At 50.6% G+C, this 21,945-nt stretch overlaps 1 pseudogene; it reads right to left on the bottom strand.

Annotated features, from left to right (window-relative positions):
- Positions 1–4,141: 4,141 nt before the first annotated feature.
- Positions 4,142–20,436, bottom strand: LOC128336141 (ATP-dependent RNA helicase DDX19A-like; annotated as a pseudogene).
- Between the last annotated feature and the right edge of the window lie 1,509 nt (positions 20,437–21,945).

Here is a 21,945-nt window from a genome sequence, read left to right as displayed (position 1 = left end):
GGGCGAGGCCACGAATGGGTAGCAACGTCACCGCCGGAGCCGACACCTGCAGGCGGCTTGGAGGCAAGGCCGGATCCTGGCAATAGCGTGTGTCCCACGCTCACCAGACAGACAGACAGACAGACCCCCCTTCTCCTGAGCCATGCCGCCCGACGTGCTCCGAGGGCCCTGGCCGCAGGGGCGAGAACCGCTGGCCAGCAGCAGGCGAGGCAAGGAGAAGGGCGTGCTGGACCACGGCCAGTTTCGTAGTCACACCACCCTGTTGTGCCTAAAGAACTGCAGCAGGCACAGGGCTCGCGGGTGTAGTCGGTGAAGCGCTTCCTGGGGTGAGTGGCGTGCACACAGAGGCAAGCAGGAATAAGACTAGGCTGGACGATGGGGCAACAGTCCCACATCTGCAGTGGGGCAGTCTGGGAAGAACGTTTCCCTTGTGCTGCTCAAGTATGTGTCTTGGCCCATGCGTGGGCAACCCTGGCCCTCCAGCTGTTGCACTACAACTCCCATCGTCCCCAGCCTCAGTTTAGCGGAGTTGCAGTGCAACAGCTTGGAGGGCCAGGTTTGCCCACCCTTCTTCTCACTGGATTCCACAGCAGCGGCTCTTCTCTTCGGAGAAGTGGGGAAGATGACCTCCATGCTAAACTAAACATTACTTTCTGATTCTCTGCTAAGCCAGGTTAGTATGGGAAACCTACGAGCTGCACTCCTGCAGACATTGGCCTGCGACTCCCATAATCCTCAGCTGTTTGTTCACGGTGGCTGGGGATGATGGGAGTTGTAGTCCAAAACCAGCTGGCGGGCCAAGTTGGATTCGTATTTGTGTCTTGTTCCTGCTCAATGGTGCCCCCCCAGCTGTTTTTGGACTGCAACTCCCATAATCCAGCCGCAGTGGCCCATACCCAGGGATTACGGGAGCTGTAGGCCAACATCTGCAAGAGGGCCACTGTTGAACAGGCCTGCCTTAGAGGGCTGCATGTCTCCCAAGGTAGGCAGCTGGCAAAAACAAGATCCTCCTTGGTCAGGCTGCAGGCGCGACACTCTGGACACAGCTTTTCAAAAAACCCCAGGAAAAATCCAGGGTGGGTGGGGAAATCCAGCTTAGAACAGCAAACAGATCACCTTCCTGTGCAGAAGTGTATCCTTTTTGCATTCAAATAATCTGAGACTTGCTATGTGTGCTGTTAAAATCAAGAAAAGAGATTTGGGGTGTAATTTACAGCATTCCATTTGCCTAAATATCGGAGATCTGTTCTAGGATCATCAGCTCGTCCAACAAAACACGTGGGCGCTCACGCCCTTCCTAAGGATAGCCACCGGGAAAGCCACCGAAAAACAAAATGTGGGGAAACGTTCCAATCCCACATCTCTGCTTGCTCCCCACGAATGCCCCTCTAAGCTCCTTGAAGGCAAGACAAAATACAAAATGTGGCCAATCCCATAACGTCTAAGGGTGCCAAACATAGACATGCTGTGTGAGTGTACAGATGTCCACTCGTTTGTGTGAATGATTATCTGCATTCACTTCTTTAAAAAGTGTTCTATTCGTTTTCTTTTTAAAAACAATCCATTCCATTTGACTGAGTTCGGGATCAGATGAGACGACATTCCCCAATGATGTACCCATTTTTCCCAAGAAGACATACAATTCTAGCCTTAACTAGGAACCAAAGACCACTCAGATACCCAACTAAACGCAGAACTACTGCTATTTTTAAAAAGTAATAAGGGCTTAATTGACAGGCGATACATTCTGCTTGTTGCCTTTCACTGGAATAAGACCATCTTCCTCCCCAAAGAAACGTCCCATCTCAGCTGAAGGATAGAAATGGGGCAGGAGAAAAGGTGGGCAGGAACTTGAGATCTGCATTCATTTCAAAAGTGAACCTGAGTGCAGAGCTCTCAGATGCCTGGTACAGATAACATAACAGCCCAGCTGGATCAGGCCCAAGGCCTATCTAATCCAGCCTCCTCTTTCCCACAGTGGCCCACAACATGCCACTTGGAAGCCCATGGGCTCCAAGAGGGAATTCCATGCAGTGTCCTGTTTTTTTTTTCATCTGTGTGCAGAAGGAATTTTGTTCTGGGCGGCAGTCTGAAGGCAGTATGTGCACATGTATATTCCGAGTGGGACCTTCCTCATTCAACCGGAGCGGGACCCAAAATTAACTAAGCAGACATCAAAAAATCTGTGAGCGGATGCATGTGCACACACCTTAGAGGGAACACTGATTCTATGTGTTGTTGACTACAACTCCCAGAATTCCCAGCCTTTGACTGGGAATTGTGGGAGTTGTAGTCAAGAACATCTGGGATCCCGTTCAGACTAGCAGGGCTGCTCAACTTCGGCCCTGCTGCAGATGGTGGCCTACAACTCCCATAATGCCTGGCTATTGGCCACTGGCTGGGGATTATGGGAGTTGTAGTCCAAAAACAGCTGGGGGGCCTAAGTTGAGCAGGCCTGCATTAGAGGGAACATGCCCTCTCTCTTGCTGTTGCTGGGACTGAGAGGCGTCGTGCCTCTAGCCCTCAGATTAGGAGCCACTGATAGCCGTGTCCTCCATGAATTTATCTGAGCCCCTTTTAAAGCCATCCGAGCTGGTGGCCATCACCACCTCGTCTTGTTGTACAAGTTGCAGATCACATGAGGGCTTCACCGTCTCGTACGCCAGGGCTGACTTGGGCCCCATTCAGTTTCCAGGCTCCGGGGACGAGAGCTTGCGGGCGCAAGGAAGGCAGCCGAGACCAACGTCCGTGTTTTGTGTTCTTTCTTCCAACTGAGAAGTCCATCAGAAAGAGCACCCGAGCGCGGCAGCGGGTTAGACCATCCCGTGCCGGCAGGCTGCTCTCACGCCATCACTCAGTAACCAAGGAGGTGCTTGAAAGGGCCTCCTGCCACACGCCACACAAGAAGACACTCGCCTACCATTTCCAGCAGAATAAAAATAGATCTACCCCAGCATACAAAAAAAAATAATAATCTGTGGGGTGTTTTTTGTTTTTTTGTTTTGCAAGTTCATTTTTTTATTAATTTGGGGTGTTTTTTCTTTTCTTTTTCTTTTTCAAACCTACCCCACCACCACGAAAGCCATTTACATAAATTGATAGGAGGCTGCACGCAGGTTTCCTAAAATTTTAGGTACATTTTAAAAACGAACTGTGTGTGGTTTTGTCTTTTTTTACTTGGTAAAAGAGCCCCTGGTGGCGCAGTGGTAAAACTGCTGCCCTGTAACCAGAAGGTTACAAGTTCAATCCTGACCAGGGGCTCAAGGTTGACTTGGCCTTCCATCCTTCCGAGGTCGGTAAAATGAGTACCCAGAATGTTGGGGGCAATATGCTAAATCATTGTAAACCGCTTAGAGAGCTCCGGCTATAAAGCGGTATATAAATGTAAGTGCTATTGCTATTGCTATTGCTATTGCTAAAAGAATCCATGTTTCTGTCTTTGAACAGAACAGTTCACAGCCAAGAATTACAAAGGGGGGGGGAACCTCCCAGAATGCACAATTTGTGTGTTCGTTTAAAAGGGATTCCCACACCAAGTAGGGGGTTGATGGTCCTTCCAATTCTCTCTCCGTGTGAAGAAAAATATTCTAACCTTTGCCCAGAGAAAGCAGGTGAAAGCCCGAACCCTTGTGCATCTAACATCGTGCCAATGGGACCAGAAAACCCAAATGAATTTGGAAGGGAACGGTTTGGTTGCGTCTAAAAGCTGCAAGCAGAGTGGGACCAGATGAGCTGCCATGCATCTCTGAATCATTTCGCTAACTGAAACCTTGGTGACTAAGCATGAAAAAGAAGCAAAGGTGGCACTTCCCACCAAAGGATCTTTTGGGTCAACATAATTGTAACTAGGATTTGCTCCCACCCAAATCAAAGCAGATGCTGAGTTCGTAGCTACGGATTTGTCTGAAGTCCAGGCGGCTGGAGAGAACCCACCCGGCCGCGTTCTTGTATGACCCTCTTGCTTCTTAGGCAAGTGCCGTCAAAATGAAGGCCACTCAATACGGGCGCTTGGTGGAGCTGCCCCGATTCGTGGAGCTGCCCCGATTCGTGGAGCTGCCGCGATTCGGACAGCATGTGGAGAACTGGCCGCTTCTGCCTAAAAAGCCAATCCCCTTCAAGGTAAAACATGCTAGGAGGTGATTTACGAACGGTGAGAGTAGAAGCCTTCCTCTTCGATGGCACCAAGTGCCTGCCTGGCCTCCTCCACTTCCGACCTTATGCAGTCTAGAGGGTGCCCCAGCTCTTGTGAAGGAGTCAGCGATGAGCCATCCACCGTTTTGGGGAGGCAGATCTGCTTGGGAAGAGGATCTGCTGAGAAAATGGGCAGCTCACGGGGAAGAGAGCGGGGTGTTACAGCACAGCACTCCGGCATCCTCCAAACCCTGAAGCTGTCCCAGTTGAACTAGCACTGCTAACCGCTCGCCTATTTGCTTCAGCAAAGTTGAAATACATCCTACTTATTTTTTAGCGGCCTATTGGATCTCTGCCCTGCGATCTTAAAAAATACAACAAGGGTTAACTGCCCTGCCAAGAACTCTGTGAAGGATCTTGGGATCTGCAAAGGATCTTGGGACGCCTTGCGGGATTACAATTTCCCCCAATTCCTTGAGGGGGGAACGGCATTGAAGATCGGTGCCGGTCAGTGGAGAGCAACCTCTCCAGACTGCCGACCCAAGGAAAAGCAGAATCTACCCAGTCGTCTAGCCATGAGAGCTCAAAGCGAAGACCCCATTTCGTGAAGTCTTGGTTTTCCGCCCTGCTCCGATCTGCTTGCTCTCTCAAAAAAAGAAAAAGGTCGTCTGCATATACTTGGTGGCTGAACATTTAATATACTACGGCTTGTGGGTGTTTTTTTTAAAAAAGGTACTCCCCACTTGACAGGAGATCAAAGCAGGGCTGCCAATGGCCTAATTGACTGACTATGTTTTTGGCATCATTGCATCTTTAGAGTTGAAGAGACTTTCCCATTAAGGCTAAACTAAAAAAAGAAAGAACGTTAACAGTTGCTGTGAACGTTGCTCCTTTCCCTAGAGTTGCACTTTTCCAACCTTCGAAATCCCGTCCAGCCACATGCCCCGCCCCTCCCCCATGAGGTACTAATTTCTGTGTATTGGTTATCTCTAAAAACGTCCCTTTGCGTGCGACTGGCTGGGAAGCGTGCCAATCAAGATGGCGATCCAATTGGAGTGGGAGAGCGACCACGGGAGGCGGCACGCCTCCGTTCCAGCCGCTGCACTTCCGTTAGCTATTTTCTCTATTTCGTCCAAATCGTCGGTATCCAGTTGGTGAATTTTCTTGTCTACAAAAAGAAACACAATCAGAGGATCAGAGCTGCCCCCAAAGCGTAGAAAAGTCCAGCCCAACGACTTAGGGGCACAGTCTCCAGGTATTTGAATTATGGGTAGACCACCTTCCAGACCGGAGTGTACTCAACTCAGGTCTTGTGGCCGCAAGCCTGAATGGCCCTTTGCTAAGCAGGGTCCACCCCGGTTTGCATTTGAATGGGAGACTACCTGCGTGAGCACTGCAAGGTATTCCCGTCAGGGGATGGAGCTGCTCTGGGAAGAGCAGAAGGTTCCCAGTTCTCTCCCTGGCAGCATCTCCAAGATAGGGCTGAGAGAGACTCCTGCCTGCGACTTTGGAGAAGCCGCTGCCAGCCCGTGTAGGCAGTACTGAGCTAGATGGACCAAGGGCCTGACTCAGTAAAAGGCAGCTTCCTATGTCCCTAGGAGGCTGCCTGTTGTAGATCTGAATGCTTTTCTTGGCACGGTAGGGAGGAGAGTTGGACTTGTGGTACCAAGCATGAATTGCCCCTTTGCTAAGCAGGGTCCACTCTGGTTTGCATTTGAATGGGAGAGCACATGTGAGCGCTCCAAGAGATTCCCCTTAGGGAATGGGGCCGCTCTGGGAAGAGCACCTGCCTGCTTCTGCTTGCATGCAGAAGTTCCCAAGTTCCCTCCCTGGCAGCATAGGGCTGAGAGAGACTCCTGCCTGTGACCTTGGAGAAGCTGCTGCCAGTCTGTGCAGACAATACTGAGCTAGATGGAGCAAGGGTCTGACTCGGTAGACAGCAGCTTCCTATGTTCCTATGACAGTTCAAAACAAAAGGATCAGATTGGTGGCTGCTACTGCTGGGGGATCTTCAGGCTTTGGCAGGGCCAACGGAAATAACCCTCAAGAAATCTGCCACCAGGACGCAGGTGACAGGGTTTATGCAAATAGTTTCCCACGAATCCTCAGAAAATAAAGGAATAACATCCAGAAAAACTTCTGAGGTGTGAATTCTCATTCTATGATAGCAAAAGAGATTTTTTTTTTCAATTAAACAACTCTTGATCCCACTTTCACTTTTTCACACTCTCATTTGCTATGAATATGATGAGTGAATGGATCAATCTAGCACACCTTATGAAGAAAAACCTCAGAAATTCACCAAAATTCAGCCCTCTGCCCAATCACTCTGAAATTGGGGACGGGTGATAGCCTCCACACATTAGGCACTATCTACCAGCCCACCCCACTCTTTTGGGGCAGATCCACGTTCTGCCCCCAATCTGCCCCAAAGACACCAAAATCTCAAAAATTCCCAAAAAATCAGCCCTCTGCCCAATCCCCCTGAAATTGGGGTGGTATCCTCCCCGCATTGGGCACTACTACCCCACCCCACTCTTATGCCCCAGGCCCCACTCTTCTGCCCCAATCTGCCCCAAAGACACAAAAACTTCAGAAATTTCCAAAAAATCAGCCCTTTGCCCAATCCTCCTGAAATTGGGGTGGTAGCCTGCAACCATTAGGCACTACCACCCCACCCCACTATTTTTGCCCAGATCCCTTGCTATGCCCCCAAACTTCCCCAAAGTCACTAAAACTTCAAAAATTGCTCAAAAATCGGCCATGAGCCGAATCACCCGAATTTTTCAGTCCTGAAATTCGGGTGATTCGGCTCGGCCCAAAAAAATATCGGGGACATCAGGGGTGATTCGGTTCAGCCCCGAATCACCCAAAATTGCTCATCTGGGGCACAGATCGATCTGTGCCTGAAATTTTTTACACATCCCTACAACAGACTACAGACAGACAGAGAAGTGGGTCTTCCACCCACTCCGGGAGACTTTTGGCTATTAGGGGTTCATCTCCCAGAGTTTGGCCCATTCTCAGGCAACCGTGCACACCAACTCTGCCATTACGGGGGTCGTTTCAGTCATTTGCAGGGTTTCCCTCTTCCTTTCAATAACCCCCTAATTAAACTGGTCTGCCTGAAGGAGCCCGCGGGCCAGTTGAGATGCAGTCCGCAGGCCGCCTTGAGGTTTAAAGTTTAAACACCCCGCCACTCGCCAATTCTCAGCTGGTGCACGGGGAGGGGTATCTATCGAAATAGCTTCCATATAGTTCTTTCTCCAAGACGGTCCGGGCGTGGCAACCTCTCTCAAGAGCAGGCGAGAGTTCCAGAGTTGCTCTCTCCAGAGTGGTGGCTCCATCATCCCCTAAGGGGAATCTCTCGCAAGTGCTCACACTTCTAGTCTCCCTTTCGTATGCAGCCAGGGCGGACCCTGCTTAGCGTGAGGAGACAAGCCATGCTTGCTACCATCAGACCAGCTCTCTTCCCGCTGGAGGGGAACGGCGGCCAGTTAGCTGGCCGGCCAGCCAGAAAGCCAGGCACGCCGGTGGTGGAGCACATGGCCAGCTGGGCCCCACTCAAGGCACAGATGCTCTGCGCCCGGGCCCACGAGTGGATTTTATTTGAAATATCTCTGTACCGCCCAAAACCTGCGTCTCAGGGCGGTTTACAATTAAAATGGTTTAAAACATCCCATCAATTAACAATGGAAATCACGTAAAACCTTTAAAACCCAGTCTTGAAAATGTTTCCAAACTATCAGTCTAAGGAAAAGCCCTGGGTGAATAAATGGGTCTCTTCAGTGCCTTTTGGAAAGTTGCCAGAGATGGGGAGGCCCTGATTTCAACAGGGAACGCATCCCCAAGCCCAGGGGCTGCCACGGAGAAGGCCCGTTTAAAGGTTCAAATTTAGAATTTAAATTTGAACTTCCCAGAGCCCCCTACAAACCAGCGGGGAAGTGTGGAGGCTGCTCTTGGGGTCTGATTGACTGATATATCCCTAACGCCCTTCCTAAAGTGGCTCAGGGCGGTCTAAAGTTCAAACATTCCTTCCTTTGCACCAGCTGACAAGATTTTTAAATCTGAAGTCCCCAGGAGCAGCCCGTGCAGAACCGAACTCCGTTTCCCGCAGTTAGGTCTAGTATTCAAATCCCGTGACTCCAATGTTTGCGGAACTTTGCTCAAATGGTACCTCCCTGGTATCTGAGGGTCTCCTGTACTCTGGTCCTCGCGGCTCTCATATTTCCACCAGGCAAGGCATACTTCACTGACAAAAAGTAAACTTTGGGGATGCAAGTGTGCAATAGTGGGGATCGCCAACGAGCTGCACGGGAGCCAGTCCAGGGTTTCTGCGCACGCTGCCGGCCTGAGCGTGCTCCCAGCTGGAAAGCAGGACACCCACGGCAGCTGCGTGAAGAACACTTTTGCTGAAAAGCGGGATATAGATGTGTGTAACTGTCTCTGCCACCTACGGTGAATCTCCTGTGCCAGCGCCTCAAGGAAAGCACGTATTAACCATATTTACCTGAATCGAAGACATCTCCGAATGTAAGATGACCCCCTGAAAAAGCAGAGGTTAGATACAGGTTACACCTGAATTTACTCCAAAGGAATAGGACTCCTGGTTTCTGGTATCAAAAAGCCTAGTCTTGGATTCAGGTAAATACAGTAATAAAATAAATGCACACTCTTCCTCCCCTTCCCTCTATTGTCTCCTGTGTTGCATCCCAAACTGTAGACTCCTTGGGGCAAGGGCCTGTCCTCTGTACAGCACCACTCACATGGATGGCACAACAGGGTCATTCCCCAACACTGATCTCTCTTTTGTGAGACAGGGAGCGACCAGAATTGCACGTCGTGTTTTTCTTAGACATGAAGGCACGACAGCACCGGGTTCTCAAACGTGGGTCCCCCGATGCCAATGCACAACAACTCCCATCATCCCTGACCACAATGGCCACTGAGGATGATGGGAATTGTAGTCCAACATCTGGGAACCCAGGTTAGAGAACCCCACTATCCTACAGGATCATACAATGTCCCAAGTCACCCTCCGGAACGAGAGAGTTCGGTAATAAATTTGAGAATGTGCTTCGAGGCAGAAAGAAGCTGGAAAGGACCTACTGAAATGCTGCTGGATCCTGTTGAGGATGTTCATGTTGTGCTTGCTGTCCACCATGTTGATTGCCAGGCCCCGCTTGCCGAAGCGCCCCGTGCGTCTCGTTATCCGGGTTGCCATCTTTATCCACCGGGAGGTCAAAGTTGAAGATGACAGAGACCTGCTCCACATCGATCCCTAGGGGAGGAAAGCATTGCGGGTGAAGGGGCTGGTTCTGGGGTTGAAAAGCGATATCTAAATGTTTGTGTCCACCAGCTGGGAAACACATATGCCAGCTGTTGGAGATGAACTTCCAGTGCCTCGACCTTTTGCACCCACTGTCCTAATGACCACTAGGGGCATTGGGAGTAGAGACAGTGAGTCAGGGTCTCCCTCTCTGTCCCTGCTCTATGACCCCTGAACTGACTCTGCAGCACTTCCTGTGCTGAGTCACAATCCTTCCTTTCCTCCTAGAGAGCAGATGGGAACATCTCTCTCCCTCTCCTTACCTATCCACTATGTGGTCCTTTAAGATTAGAGATAGGTCTTTCCTATCCAAGTGTATTTAACCAATACATGTTTAGTGTTTAGTCACACAAGGATCTCCATGTGTTTTCTCTAAACAGCTGCAATATCCAAACTATCCTCTGCTACCCACTCTGTCACTGGAGTGTGTGTTCATTCCTTAGTGCTCTGCTGTTTTACCTATTGTGGGTAAAAATCAACAACCTCTCACACCAGCACCGCACTGAAAACACAGATTAGTAAAATAAATACGCACTTTCCCCCTGTCCAACACCATCTTCCTTCCCTTCCCTCTGATACATTGGATGCCCGCTGCCTGCCCCCAGCTGGTGGGTCACTGTTCTGACATCCAGGATTGACGGGGATGGCCTCTCTGGCTGTACCGACTGGCTCTCACATCCAGCATCCATTTTTTTCAGAGCATGCATGTTCAAGAGAGAGCCAGCCAACCGACACAGCCACAACTAGTCCTAGATTTCTGCTGCAGGCTACGGCAGACAGTGACACGCCAGCCAGAGGAAGGCAACGGGCTTCACTGCGGCCCCTATTCCTAGCAGGAGGAATGCCACTCAGAAATCATCCCAGGTGCCACTTTTGGCATGCATCTCATCAGGTTGCTGACCCCGTCGTAGGAGGAATGGTTGAAGGAGACTTATTGATATGCTGCTTTTCAGGAAGTTCTCCAAGCAGTTTAGGTGGCGAAAAGAACGAGAGACTCATTCCCCGTCTCCAAAGGGCTCGCAGTCTACCTGGACGACGCAAAGGAGACACCGGCAATCGCCACAGAAAAGATGCTGGGCTGGGCTGGGTGGGGAGAGTTACTCTTCCGCCCATAAGCAGGGGTGAAGAAATGTTGGCTCAGTGGATCAGCCAGACAAAAATATTTTACTTCTCCAGCTGTGTTGGTACATTACACATCAGGACTTTTTTCACTCGTTGGGCATCATTTCTCACTCGTCACAGACTAGTAGACTAGTGGATTTCTGCAGCCCTGAGTATGAGAGAGACCCCACTTTGGAACGTGCCTCTTTGCCCCAGGGAGCAAGAGCAAGAGATGATTCCTGTCCTCAACTATCTGAAGGCCAAGAAGAAACAGACTTGCTCTCTGTCGCTCCCGAGGGCAGGACTAGAACAACCGGTTGAAACGACAAGGGAGCCGATTTAGGCTTGACATTAGGAGGTACTGTCAGAGCTGCCCGGCAGTGGAACAGCCTGCCTGGTGGGCTCTCCTTTGCTGGAAGTTTCCAAACAGAGGCTGGGCTGCCGTCTGTCAGGGAGGCTGTAGCAGATCCCTGCACTGAGGAGGAGGTTGGACTAGATGTCCTCCAAAGGTCCCTCCCAACTAATTCGATGACTAGCGTGGCTTAAAGCTGCCCTTTCATCTATGGCAGTGGTTCCCAACCTGGGTTTCTCCAGATGTGGCCGAACACCAACTCCCATCATTCCCAGCTACAAGAGGAGTCGCCGTTCAGCCACATCTGGAGGATCCCTGGTTGGGAACCACTGCTCTATGGCATCCGAGGACTGAACACTGATTGAAGGCAGACAGTGAAGATTTTCTGTAGACCTACTGGTGTGTCCGCCCGATGGGGAAACCTCTCAAAACCTACTTGCTCCCCATGTGAGCCTCGACTGTCTTCCGAGACCACCAGGAGAGGGCAAGCAAGTGGCAACCTGGAATCACAAAGCTGGGGGCCGGGCGGGAAGGCCTCCAAGATCCCTGGCAACCCGGACGTTCTAGGATTCGGCGGCGAGGCCTTCTCAGTGGCCGCTCCTGCTCCCCCGTGCAACTCGTGTCCCCAGCGGAGCGCTGCAGTTACCTCGGGCGCAGACGTTGGTGGTCACCAAGACCTTCTCCTTGCCCCCTCGGAAACGCTCGATCACAGCGGCCCGCTGCTCCACCATCATCTCGCCGCTCAAGAGCGCCACCCGATGGGCTTCTTTCGAGAGCTCTCTTGCCAGCCAGCCTGCCGTTTTGCGAGACTGCGGAGTGGAACCCACAAAGCGGGGCTGGTAAGACCTGAATGGGAGGAAGAGCGAACTCCGGCTACAGAGAGCACACATCCTCACACACGATGCTTCCTTCCACGCTGCCCACCGCAACTTCACTGACTTAATTTCTATGGGAGTCTGACTCCAAGGAGTGCAACCCTCCAATGCCTGTGCAAAATGGAAGGGAGAACCAACACACCACATAACAGATTAAGCCCCCTTGTGGCGAGGAGATAATAGGGCAGTATGAAGTGCAACAGACCAGGGGAGAGCTTGACTTCTTTCTAAGGACTCCCAAAGGGGGTGATCCTATTTCCCCACGAAGAGGCCACAATGATCTCGCTAGCTGGCTAAACGCTCCAGGCTTTAGGGTCTCACAAGGCTCTTCGCCAGGCCCATGAGGTTCAGAGCCCAATTTCACATTTTGGGGCCAGAGGTTCTCCAGGAGCTATTTGCACTAGCTGCCCACGGATCCATGTCATACCAAGTCAAGGAATTTTGTTTCAAGAAAAAGCTGCATCACAATCCTTGTCTAATTAGGCACATTTTCGCTCATTTGCATAATTAGCTCCGGCTCTGCCAGTTATGGGAAGTGCTGGCGGCACTCATCCAGGCAACGTTTGCAGCGTTAATGGCTAGAACCTGACTTTTCAAAAAGGGAAGGTTAGACCTTCCAGGAAGGTGAGTCCAATATCACAACCTGTGGCAGGGATGCCCAACCTCGGGTACAATCGCTGTTGCTGAACTACGATTTCCCAGCGACAATTTATCCCCATCATCCCCCGGGCGTTTTTCACACAGGGCTTTTTGCTCCCATCACCTCTGGAATGGAGGGGGGGTGTTCCCATATTGGCCAGATGCTCCCCAAAGTCCCTGTGAGTCACACACGATTTGGATTTTCCACTGTGCCTTAGGTAAAAAGATAAAGTGTGCTGTCAAGTAGGTGTCGACTCGTGGCGCCCACAGAGCCCTGTGGTGGTCTTTGGCAGAATACAGGAGGGGTTTCCCACTGCCTCCTCCCGCACAGTATGAGATGACGCCTTTCGGCATCTTCCTATATTGCTGATACAGACATTTCCCATAGTCTGGGGGACATACCAGCGGGGATTCAACCAAGAGAGTAGCCCAATTTATACCCAGGGCTTTAAAAAGCTACTTTTGGTGTCGGTTTGGGGGGCAACTAACTCGCAGTAAATCCGCAGTAAAACCTGCTGTGTGAAAAACGCCCCGGCCTCTCGTTTTTCTGGACTCCTGTGAAATGTCGCCGCTGGCCACCGAGGCCCGAGAGCCGTCATATGCCCCTCCAGACACTCAGGTGGCAGAAGGTCATGGCCTGGGCAATGGTGATGGTGCCATAGATGTTGCAGAGGGCCTGGAACTTCTCCTCCCGGCTGTTGCACAAGACGTAGGACTGCTTGATGGTGTCCAGCGTCTCCTCCTCGCGCTTCAGCTTGACCATCTTGGGATCGGGGACGACTTTCTTGGCGAAGTTCCACACCGAGTCCTCAAAGGTGGCCGAGAAGAGCCGCATCTGGCAGGCCTTGGGGAGCATCCTAGAAGATGAGGGCGAAGAGTCAGGGTGGCCGCAAGAGCCGAGAGGCCCATCAGGGCCAGCCGCCTGCTTCCAGCCGGATACCTCTGGGAAGCCCACAGAGAAGAGGGCGACGGGCCTCCTCCATGCACCGCCATCTCCCGATATTGGAGAAGGAAGTCAACCGGTTCTCTTCCGCTCCAGAGAGCGGACTCGAACCAAAGGGTCAAAAAGACAAGGTGTCAAGGTCTGGCCAACTGCCAGGGAAGTTCTCGGCTTGGCTGGACGCTGCCGACTGATTGACGTACGTTGTTTTTCAGCAAGGAGTAGACGGCTGGTGCCATGATTTATAGCGGAAGCCGAGAGCTCCCAGCTGGCAAGAACTGACGGCTTATCAGCCTTCAGTAAGAGGCGTTTGCTCCTTCTAATAGACTCTGATTGCGTCCTGCGTTTCGTGCGCCTGCGTGGTTGTGGTGTCAGTGGTGTTCCATTGCCTAGCTCTTGGGTGGATTGGTCCTGCGCGATTTCAGCTGTCTCCGGTTGTTGTGCCTGCTCTCAATCACCAGCTGGATCTCCCACAGCCGTTTCATGACTACTGAGAGCCAAGCTCTGCCCCTCAGACACGCCCAAATGGAAAGTGGACAGCTCCCCCTTCCTCCTCGCTGTCGGAGATGGAGGGCGTGACACAAGGAAGCAGATGTTGCCCAACTAGAACGCCAAGCCTCCCCAGCCGTGGTTTATGCTGCCAACATCTGGTCTTATGTTTTTGTTTTAAATGTAATAAGACAATACATAAAAATGAAGAGTAAAACTGATACATAACAACATCCATTAACCATCCTTAGATATGTAAACAATCAGATGGAGGAGAATGACCCAAATTATCTTGTTTTGTGAACAGAATAAAATCTGACCATATCATGGAAAAATTGTTAGAATTAGCTTGACCCGTTATTTCACGAAAAGAGATGAGCGGGAAGTCCAATTTTGTTTGTTGTGTTTGTTATCGATGTTATCATTGTTAAAATCAATAAAAATTTAAATGAAAAAAAAAAAAGAATTAGCTTGACCCGCTCGAAGAGAAATAATATGGGTCAATTTTTCAGATATGGCAATATCAATATGCCACATGGACTGACACCAAGATGCCAAAGACATAGTTTTGTGCTTCCAGTATTGTGCAATGGATAATCTAGCCGCAGTTGACATAAAAAACTATAAGATCCTTTGACAACAATGCCAAATTAGCTCCCGAGAATACATTTAACAGAGCCAACTCTGGTCTCACAGCTAACCTCTGTTGTGTAATTTTACCCATTTCTAAAAATACCTCGGTCCCAAAGCAGAAAATACTGGGACAAGACCACCATAGATGGAAGTATGTCCCCCTGTTGGCACAGCTGTTCCAGCATAGCGGGGACCAACTCTTATTCATGTGGGATAATCTAATACCACCTATGAAAGAGCTTAACAAAATTCTCTCGAATTCGGGAAGAGGTAGAAAACACCGGCTTCCATTTCAGTATTCCATTCCATCGTGAGTCCCTAATGGTTTGTTGAAGGGCATTTTCCCAGGCCAACCTAAGGCCAATTAATGGATCAGATGTTTCCATTATTAGACTCTCGTAGAATATCTAGAAATAAATATCTGGTATTATGTTTTTATCCTAAACGGTGTTCTATGTTCTATTTTATTTCCTTGTTGTGCTGGTCATAGACTGTAATAAACTTTGAACTGAACTGATCCGGAGGAACCCTGGTTGGGAAACACCGGGGGTGGGATTTTTTTTAAACTGTAAGAGCTCTTTGTAACACACGAACACAAGAACATAGTCAGCGGCCATATACCAACACAGACCACTGGTCCATCTAGCTCAGTATTGTCTATGTAGAGTGACTGTCTTTATAGCAAAAGATGCAGGTGTTTCTTGGAAAATATTCCTTCCTCCTCAAAATGCAAAACAGGGAGCAGAGCACAAGGACCAAGTGGTGAATGCCTGCTTTATTTTTTCTTTAGGGGGAAAAATCTCACATTTTCCTTCCAAATGGGGCCTTCGAGGTAGCTAACCAATATCAAAAGAATAATACTAAAAAATAATCAACCCCAAATAATTAAAATAGCTAGCACAAGGCAAAGAGGCACCTTTTTAACGTGCTGATTCTCTTTACTTAGCAGGGGGAGAGTAACTGGCCCTTTCCACCCCCAGCACATGACCTCCAGTGACTGTGGCTGGCGTCCGCCTTTGGGGACAGGGAGCCATCTTATTTATTTAGTATTTCTCTGTGCCATTTCTGGAAGAGCGGTATAGAAACCAAATAAATAAATAAAAGCAGCGGCCAACGCCCAGATCGAAGCATCCTGAGGAGGATCCTCACAAGATGCTCGTTTGAACAGAATCCTTGCATTGGCCACGTTCCCAGAGAAGGGGCTAGCTGGATCTTGTCAGGTAAGGAAATCCGCAGTCTGGGCATTGCCCATGAGAAGGTCGTGTCCCTGGTCCCCCTCTCCCGTCCCATCTGCAAATGACAGAGGGACATGAAGTCAGGCCTTCTCTGACCACCAAGGCAGTTTACACCAGGCCTGCTCAACTTTGGCCCTCCTGCGGATGTTGGATGACCACTCCCATAATCCTTGGCTATTGGCCACTGTGACTGGGGATTATGGGAGTTGTAGTTAAAAAAAACAGCTGGGGTGGGGGCTAAGTTGAGCAGGCTTGGTCTAGGGAAGATAAGAGGGAAGATAGGATGGCCGTCTTCAAATATCTGAAGGGCTATCACGTAGAAAGAGGAGCAGAGTTGGACTCTGTTGCTCTGGAAAGCAGGATATATTTATGGATCGGATTTATATACCGCCTAATATTGAAATCTCTAGGCGGTGTACAAATTAAAACATAGTATTAAAATATAAGGGATTTAAAATTCATACAGTATAACAATCATAATCAATAAAGACACATTAAAATTTAAAAATTTGATCTCAGTTGAAGGCCGGGGACAACAGGCACATCTTAAAGGTCCTAGAAATAAACCGAGAAGGAGATGCTCTAATTTCAGCAGGGAGCGAGTTCCAAAGCCGCCACAGAGAAGGCCTCGTCCCAATGTGCGGACCGTATCCGCAACTTGGTGGAACCGGATCCAGACCTGCCAGATCTGGATATATTAATTACGTTCATGTAACTAATAATCATATCATCAATATCAAATCAGAAAGAGAGAAGCCTCCACACCACAAGCCACGAATCCATGTGGCCGCCCTCAGCTCTGGATGCGGAGACTCTGGTGCTGGTGGCCTTGGATGCCAAGCATGAACATCGGCCTCATCCAAGACAAAGACTTGGATCTTCTTGGGATCGATGGACTTCAGCTTGGAGCTCCAGTCCAGGACGGGGCCCGGGGTGCCGATGACCATCTGCTCGGCGATCTTCTGACCACGCTCCACTCTTGAGAGATGGGGCGAGATGTGGGTTGGGGCTCAGGAGACCCCAGTCCACTTGGGAACCTCCTCCTGCGCAAGTCTTCCTAAGGGATCATGCCCGTCTTGGTCAAGCTGGGCTTAATATGCTGGTCTCCCACCGGTGGCCACTGATTTCTTTCTCTCCCCGCCTTCCACACACACGACGGGTTTCTCTCTCAGGGTCTAATATTATTCTGCATTTAAAGGATTTCTCAGTCCTGCAACCAGAGACTCAAGCTCTACAGCGACGCCGTCAGGTTCCCCGTAGAAACTCTAATTTGGGAGGAGCCAGGAAGCTGCCATATACTGAGTCAGACCCTTAGTCCATCTAGCTCAGGAAGGTCTACCCAGACTGGCAGCGGCTTCTCCAAGGTTTCAGGCAGGAATCTCTCTCAGCCCTATCTTGGAGATGCTGTCAGGGAGGGAATTTGGGACCTCCTAGATGCTCTTCCCAGAGCGCTCCCATCCCCTAAGGGGAATCTCTCACACATCAAGTCTCCCATCCAAATGTAAACCAGGGTGGACCCTGCTGAGCAAAGGGGACCAATTTCTTGCTACCACAAGACCAACTCTCCTCCCTGGCTGGCTCAGCCTACAAATTATCACACTCGGGATCCTCCGGATGTGTCCCACAGAAGAACCAGCCAGTTGCGGCTTGATCGAAAGCCAACGTGATCTATTCAGGTTAATTTATTCATCTAAGAGATTTGTTTCCTGCTCTTTGATCCAGATCCAGCAATCTATTTTTTTTTACGTTTACATCCCACTCTTCCTCCAAGGAATCCAAAGTGGTGTACTTGGTCACGTCTCTCCCCACAACTGCCCTGTGAGGGACGTCAGGCTGAGAGAGAAGGGAGTCACCCAGAGAATTTTGTGGATGGACAGGGATTCGAACGCAGGTCTCCCCAGCCCCAAGTCCACCACTCTAACCACTACACCACGCTGACAAAATAAAAAGGCCACACACAAAACAGCTCACAAATAAGGTAGAAGCAGGACGTCTCAGTAGCACTCTGCACAATATCCTAAGATTCGCCAACCCCCGGAAACCTCTGAAAAAGCACCATTTGGCTGAGCATTCGAAAGCCAAGAGAGACACGGCACAGCGAGCCTCCCTAGTAGGGGGATTCCACCACCCTGGGGCCATTACTACGACAAACATTTATATTCCAGCCAGTTTACATAGGAAATAAGAAGAAGTCGATGGCTCCCTGTCCCCAAAGGGCTCACAATCTTTAGAAGGATCATGAAATAGACACCAGCCACAGCCACTGGAGGGATGCTGTGCTGGGGGTGGAGAAGGCCAGCCGCTCTCCCCCTGTCCAAATAGAGAGAATCGCCACTTTCACAAGGAGCCTCTTTGCTGAGTTAGTACTAATGAAGTCTCTTCTTCGGAGCCACCGGCTGCCTCTCAGTCGGTGGGGAACACAAAGCAGGAGCCAGAGATGGATTTTTAAATTACTATTTCTGGTTTGCGCAGTCAGACAGGTGTTACGGACTGGTTTGTTTTATCCAGACAGCGAGTCCTTCCCAACGACCCGGGATGGCTGAATTTTATCATCAACGTTGTCAGTTTTGTTATCGTTATCATTATGATTTATTCAGTTCAGCAGGGAGGTCCAGACGCAAGACATCGGCACCTTTGCGGGGCTCCTCGCGGCGGGACGCGACGCGATCCGCCGGCTCCTGCAGCTGCCAGCCTGCAACCCTGGATCGTTCCGGCCCGCGTCACTCCGCCCCTTCCAACTCTCCCCACGGAAACCAGCTCTCGAGGGGCTTCCCTGGGCCCCGGCTGGCTTCCAACCCCCTCCCCACGCCCGGAGGACCCCCACGGGAGAGGCCACGCTCACGTTGGTGGCCGCGGACCCAGCTTCGGCTCTGGGTAGAACCTGCCCATCTGCTCAGTCACCGTGCCCGTCGGAAGCCGGGGAGAGGCACGGGCACTGCAAGAGCAAGGAGGCCTGGCTTGTCTGGGGAAGCTTCCTGAAGGAGACTGGCAGATTCATAGGGGCGCATGCGGTCCGACCGGCACCCCGGCCCCAAGCCGTGGAGGGCTGCAAAGGTCCAGACCAGCACCTTGGATCTCGCCCGGAAGCCGGCCAGTAGGCAATGGGGCTGAGGCAGGGTGGGTGTGATGCTCAGGAAGCGACTTGCACCCACGAGCATCCTTGCATTCTGGACCAGCTGGCGAATATGGCCAGCGAGAGCATGCCCTTCGCTGGGGGAGACGGGGCTTCCCTCCCCGGCGCCACTCCAAGGGCCAAGCTGCCTGTGGGTATTTGTTCTCGGGTTCCACGCAGCTCAACATGGCCAACGCAAACACCGCCGCCGTCTTCCTGGGACCAGACTGAGACTGGGCAACGAGGTTCTGCGGGCTGCAGGGCGACGCCAAGAGGAAGGAGAAGAACGAAGCACCGTTAGATGAACGCAGTGCGATTTCACCATGCCGCGTATTTTAGTGTATTTTAGCATTGAGTGTAACTCTGTCACTGTTAGTCATAGTCTAATGTATGGTAACCAATCTGAATTTTAGCTTTTTAAATCCCCCTTTTATCCTTTCTGTGCATTTTATGATGTGAAGCGGTTTTAGTTTCTTAGCAGTGTGGCTTGTTCCTTTTAAATTGTAATTATTTTAACATTCTTGCCTTTTCACAATGGCTGTCATCATAGCTACCATCATATTTGCGATCACCTCTCTCAACAGGTGACCTTGCTCTAATATTACTTTCATTTAATGTGTCATTTTATGCTGGTCTCTGACCGTAATAAAGGCTTATGTATATGTATATGTCTGAATGAAGCACGTTTCTGTAGGGAATTGTGCTATGGATGGTGGTTACTCTCTGCTCTCCTGGGATCGAACCTCGGCAGAGAGACTGCGCTGATCCCAGTTCAGGAGCACGCCGCTCCTTCGGGGTAGGCAGCCACCAGGTGAGGACTGAGCTAAAGCCACTGGCAAGCGTAAGAATGTATTATTACCTTCCTGAAACATTCACTCTCCTCTACAGGGCCATTACCTTCGGCAGAAGAGCAGGGAACTAGGCCCTCCAGAAGAATTCATTGACTCACAGAAAAATGTCCAGGCACAATTATGCAGTTAATGATATCAAAGTCCTTTATCATGCTTACCTTCATTCCTTAAAGAGGAATACAATCGCTTTGGCAATCTGGGTGACCAGGCCTGGGTGAGTTAGTGTGGAGCTTTATCTGCATGACTGGCAACCCCTTCCCATCCTCTCCCCACCACTCTCATACCCAGGGCTGCAGAAATCCACTAGTCTACTAGTCTGTGACGAGCGGAACATGATGCCCGGCGAGCAAACAAAGTCCTACCAACATAGCTGGACAAGGAAAATATTTTGTCTGGCTGATAAACTGAGCTAAACATTTCTTCACCCCTGCCTAGACTCACTGCCCCACAAAGAAACCCTTAGAACATATTCTCTTTGCTTGTTTATAGGGATATTGGTTGGCTAGACCCCTTATCCCTTGACCGTTCATATCACCCGATACGCATACGTCAATTGTGAGGTTGTTTCTTTTTTAGCAAGCCAGAGGTTGCCGGTTTGAATCCCCGCTAGAACGTTTCCCAGGCTATGGGAAGTCTGAGAGCCCCCTCAAACAGCCTACTTACGGCTCTGCCGGCATCATCGGCAAGGCCTTCTCCTGGATCTTGGAGGGCCTAGTGAAGCCCATCATGTAGACGCCCTGCAGGAGCTGCAGCTTCCTAGGAGAGACCCGAGTTCAAATCCCCGTTCAGCCATGAAGCTCGCTGGGTGACTCTGGGCCAGCCACTTCTGTCTCAGCCTAACCTACCTCACAGGGCTGTTGTGAGGATATACATAACCATGGACATCGCTCTGGGCTCCAACGGAATTAAACGTTCAATCAAACATGGATTTTTAATTCACACACCACTTCTGCTTGCAGAGACAATTTGGAAGAACGGGGTAATAAGCTCCAGGTACAACCCCCTCACCCAGCAATAAAGCAGCAAGCTTTCAAGCAGCACAGAATGCCACTTTAGGAGACAGCAGCAGTAAGAGATTAATAAGCAAATACACACAGTTCAGGTGTATAAGAGGTAGCGAAAGAGAGACGTCTCACAGGCACTAATAACCAGGTATTTGTGGCACAACCCTAAGCGTGTTTACTCATGAGTAAGTTATATTAATCAATCCTATCCAATGGGATTTAGTCCCTCGGCAGTGCTTAGGACTGCCACCCTCATTTACTCAGACTAACGGGCTAGGAACCTAGGGAGCTGCCATCTACTGAGTCCGACCATTGTCCATCCTGCTCAGTATTGTCTACCCAGACTGGCAGCAGCTTCTCCAAGGTTGCAGGCAGGAATCTCTCTCGGGCCTCTCTTGGAGATGCTGCCAGGGAAGGAATCAGGAACCTAGATGCTCTTCCCAGAGCGGTTCAACGTGTGGGTCTCCAGATGTAATTGGACTTCAACTCCCATAATTCCCAACCAAAGACCACTGGGCCTGGGGATCATGGGAGTTGAAGTCCAAAAACATCTGGGGACCCACACGTTGAGAATCCCTGCCCTACGGAAACTTACAGAGCTGCTCACACATCAAGTCTCCCATTCATATGTCACCAGGGTGGACCCTGCTTAGCTAAGGAGACAAGGCATGGAGATGGTCCTGGCGTCAGTTCCTGGCAGCATCTCCAGGTAGGGCTGAGAGAGACCCCTGCCTGGAACCTTGGAGAGCTGCTGCCAGCCAGTGCGGACAATGCTGAGCTGGACGGACCAATGGCTGGACTCAGTATAGGGCAGCAGCTTCCGAGGCTCCTAGATTTGCCGAGAAATCCCTAGCTGAGGAAGAGTGCAACTAAGCAAAGACCAGCTCTCCTCTCCTTATCTGTCGATGAAGATTTTCATTGGGGGTTCTTGGCTGCACTAGCCATGAAGGAGCACCCACTGGGTATGGACCAGGAGAAGCTGGAAGGTGGGTTGAGATGCTGGGGGTTTGTGGAGCGCTAAGCAGTAGCCGCATCGGGGTTTTATAGCCAAAGCCTCTCCCGACGCCGGGGAAATCTCTGCAGCACAACAAGGCAGACTAAGAGCTAACTGTAGGTGCGTTTTGGCACACAAACCCGCTTATCTCTGGGGTTCTCAAACTCCAGCCCCCCGGCTATGTTGGGCTGTAACTCCCCGGGGATGGTGGGGTCCCGGGTTCGAGAAGTCCTGGCAAACTGAGTGCTTCCCTTTCCATG

The sequence above is a fragment of the Hemicordylus capensis genome, chromosome 12 (genome assembly GCF_027244095.1).
Source record: "Hemicordylus capensis ecotype Gifberg chromosome 12, rHemCap1.1.pri, whole genome shotgun sequence".
Classification (NCBI taxonomy): domain Eukaryota; kingdom Metazoa; phylum Chordata; class Lepidosauria; order Squamata; family Cordylidae; genus Hemicordylus; species Hemicordylus capensis.
Note: the sequence above shows the minus strand (reverse complement) of the source record. Positions and strands in the feature narration are given on the sequence as shown.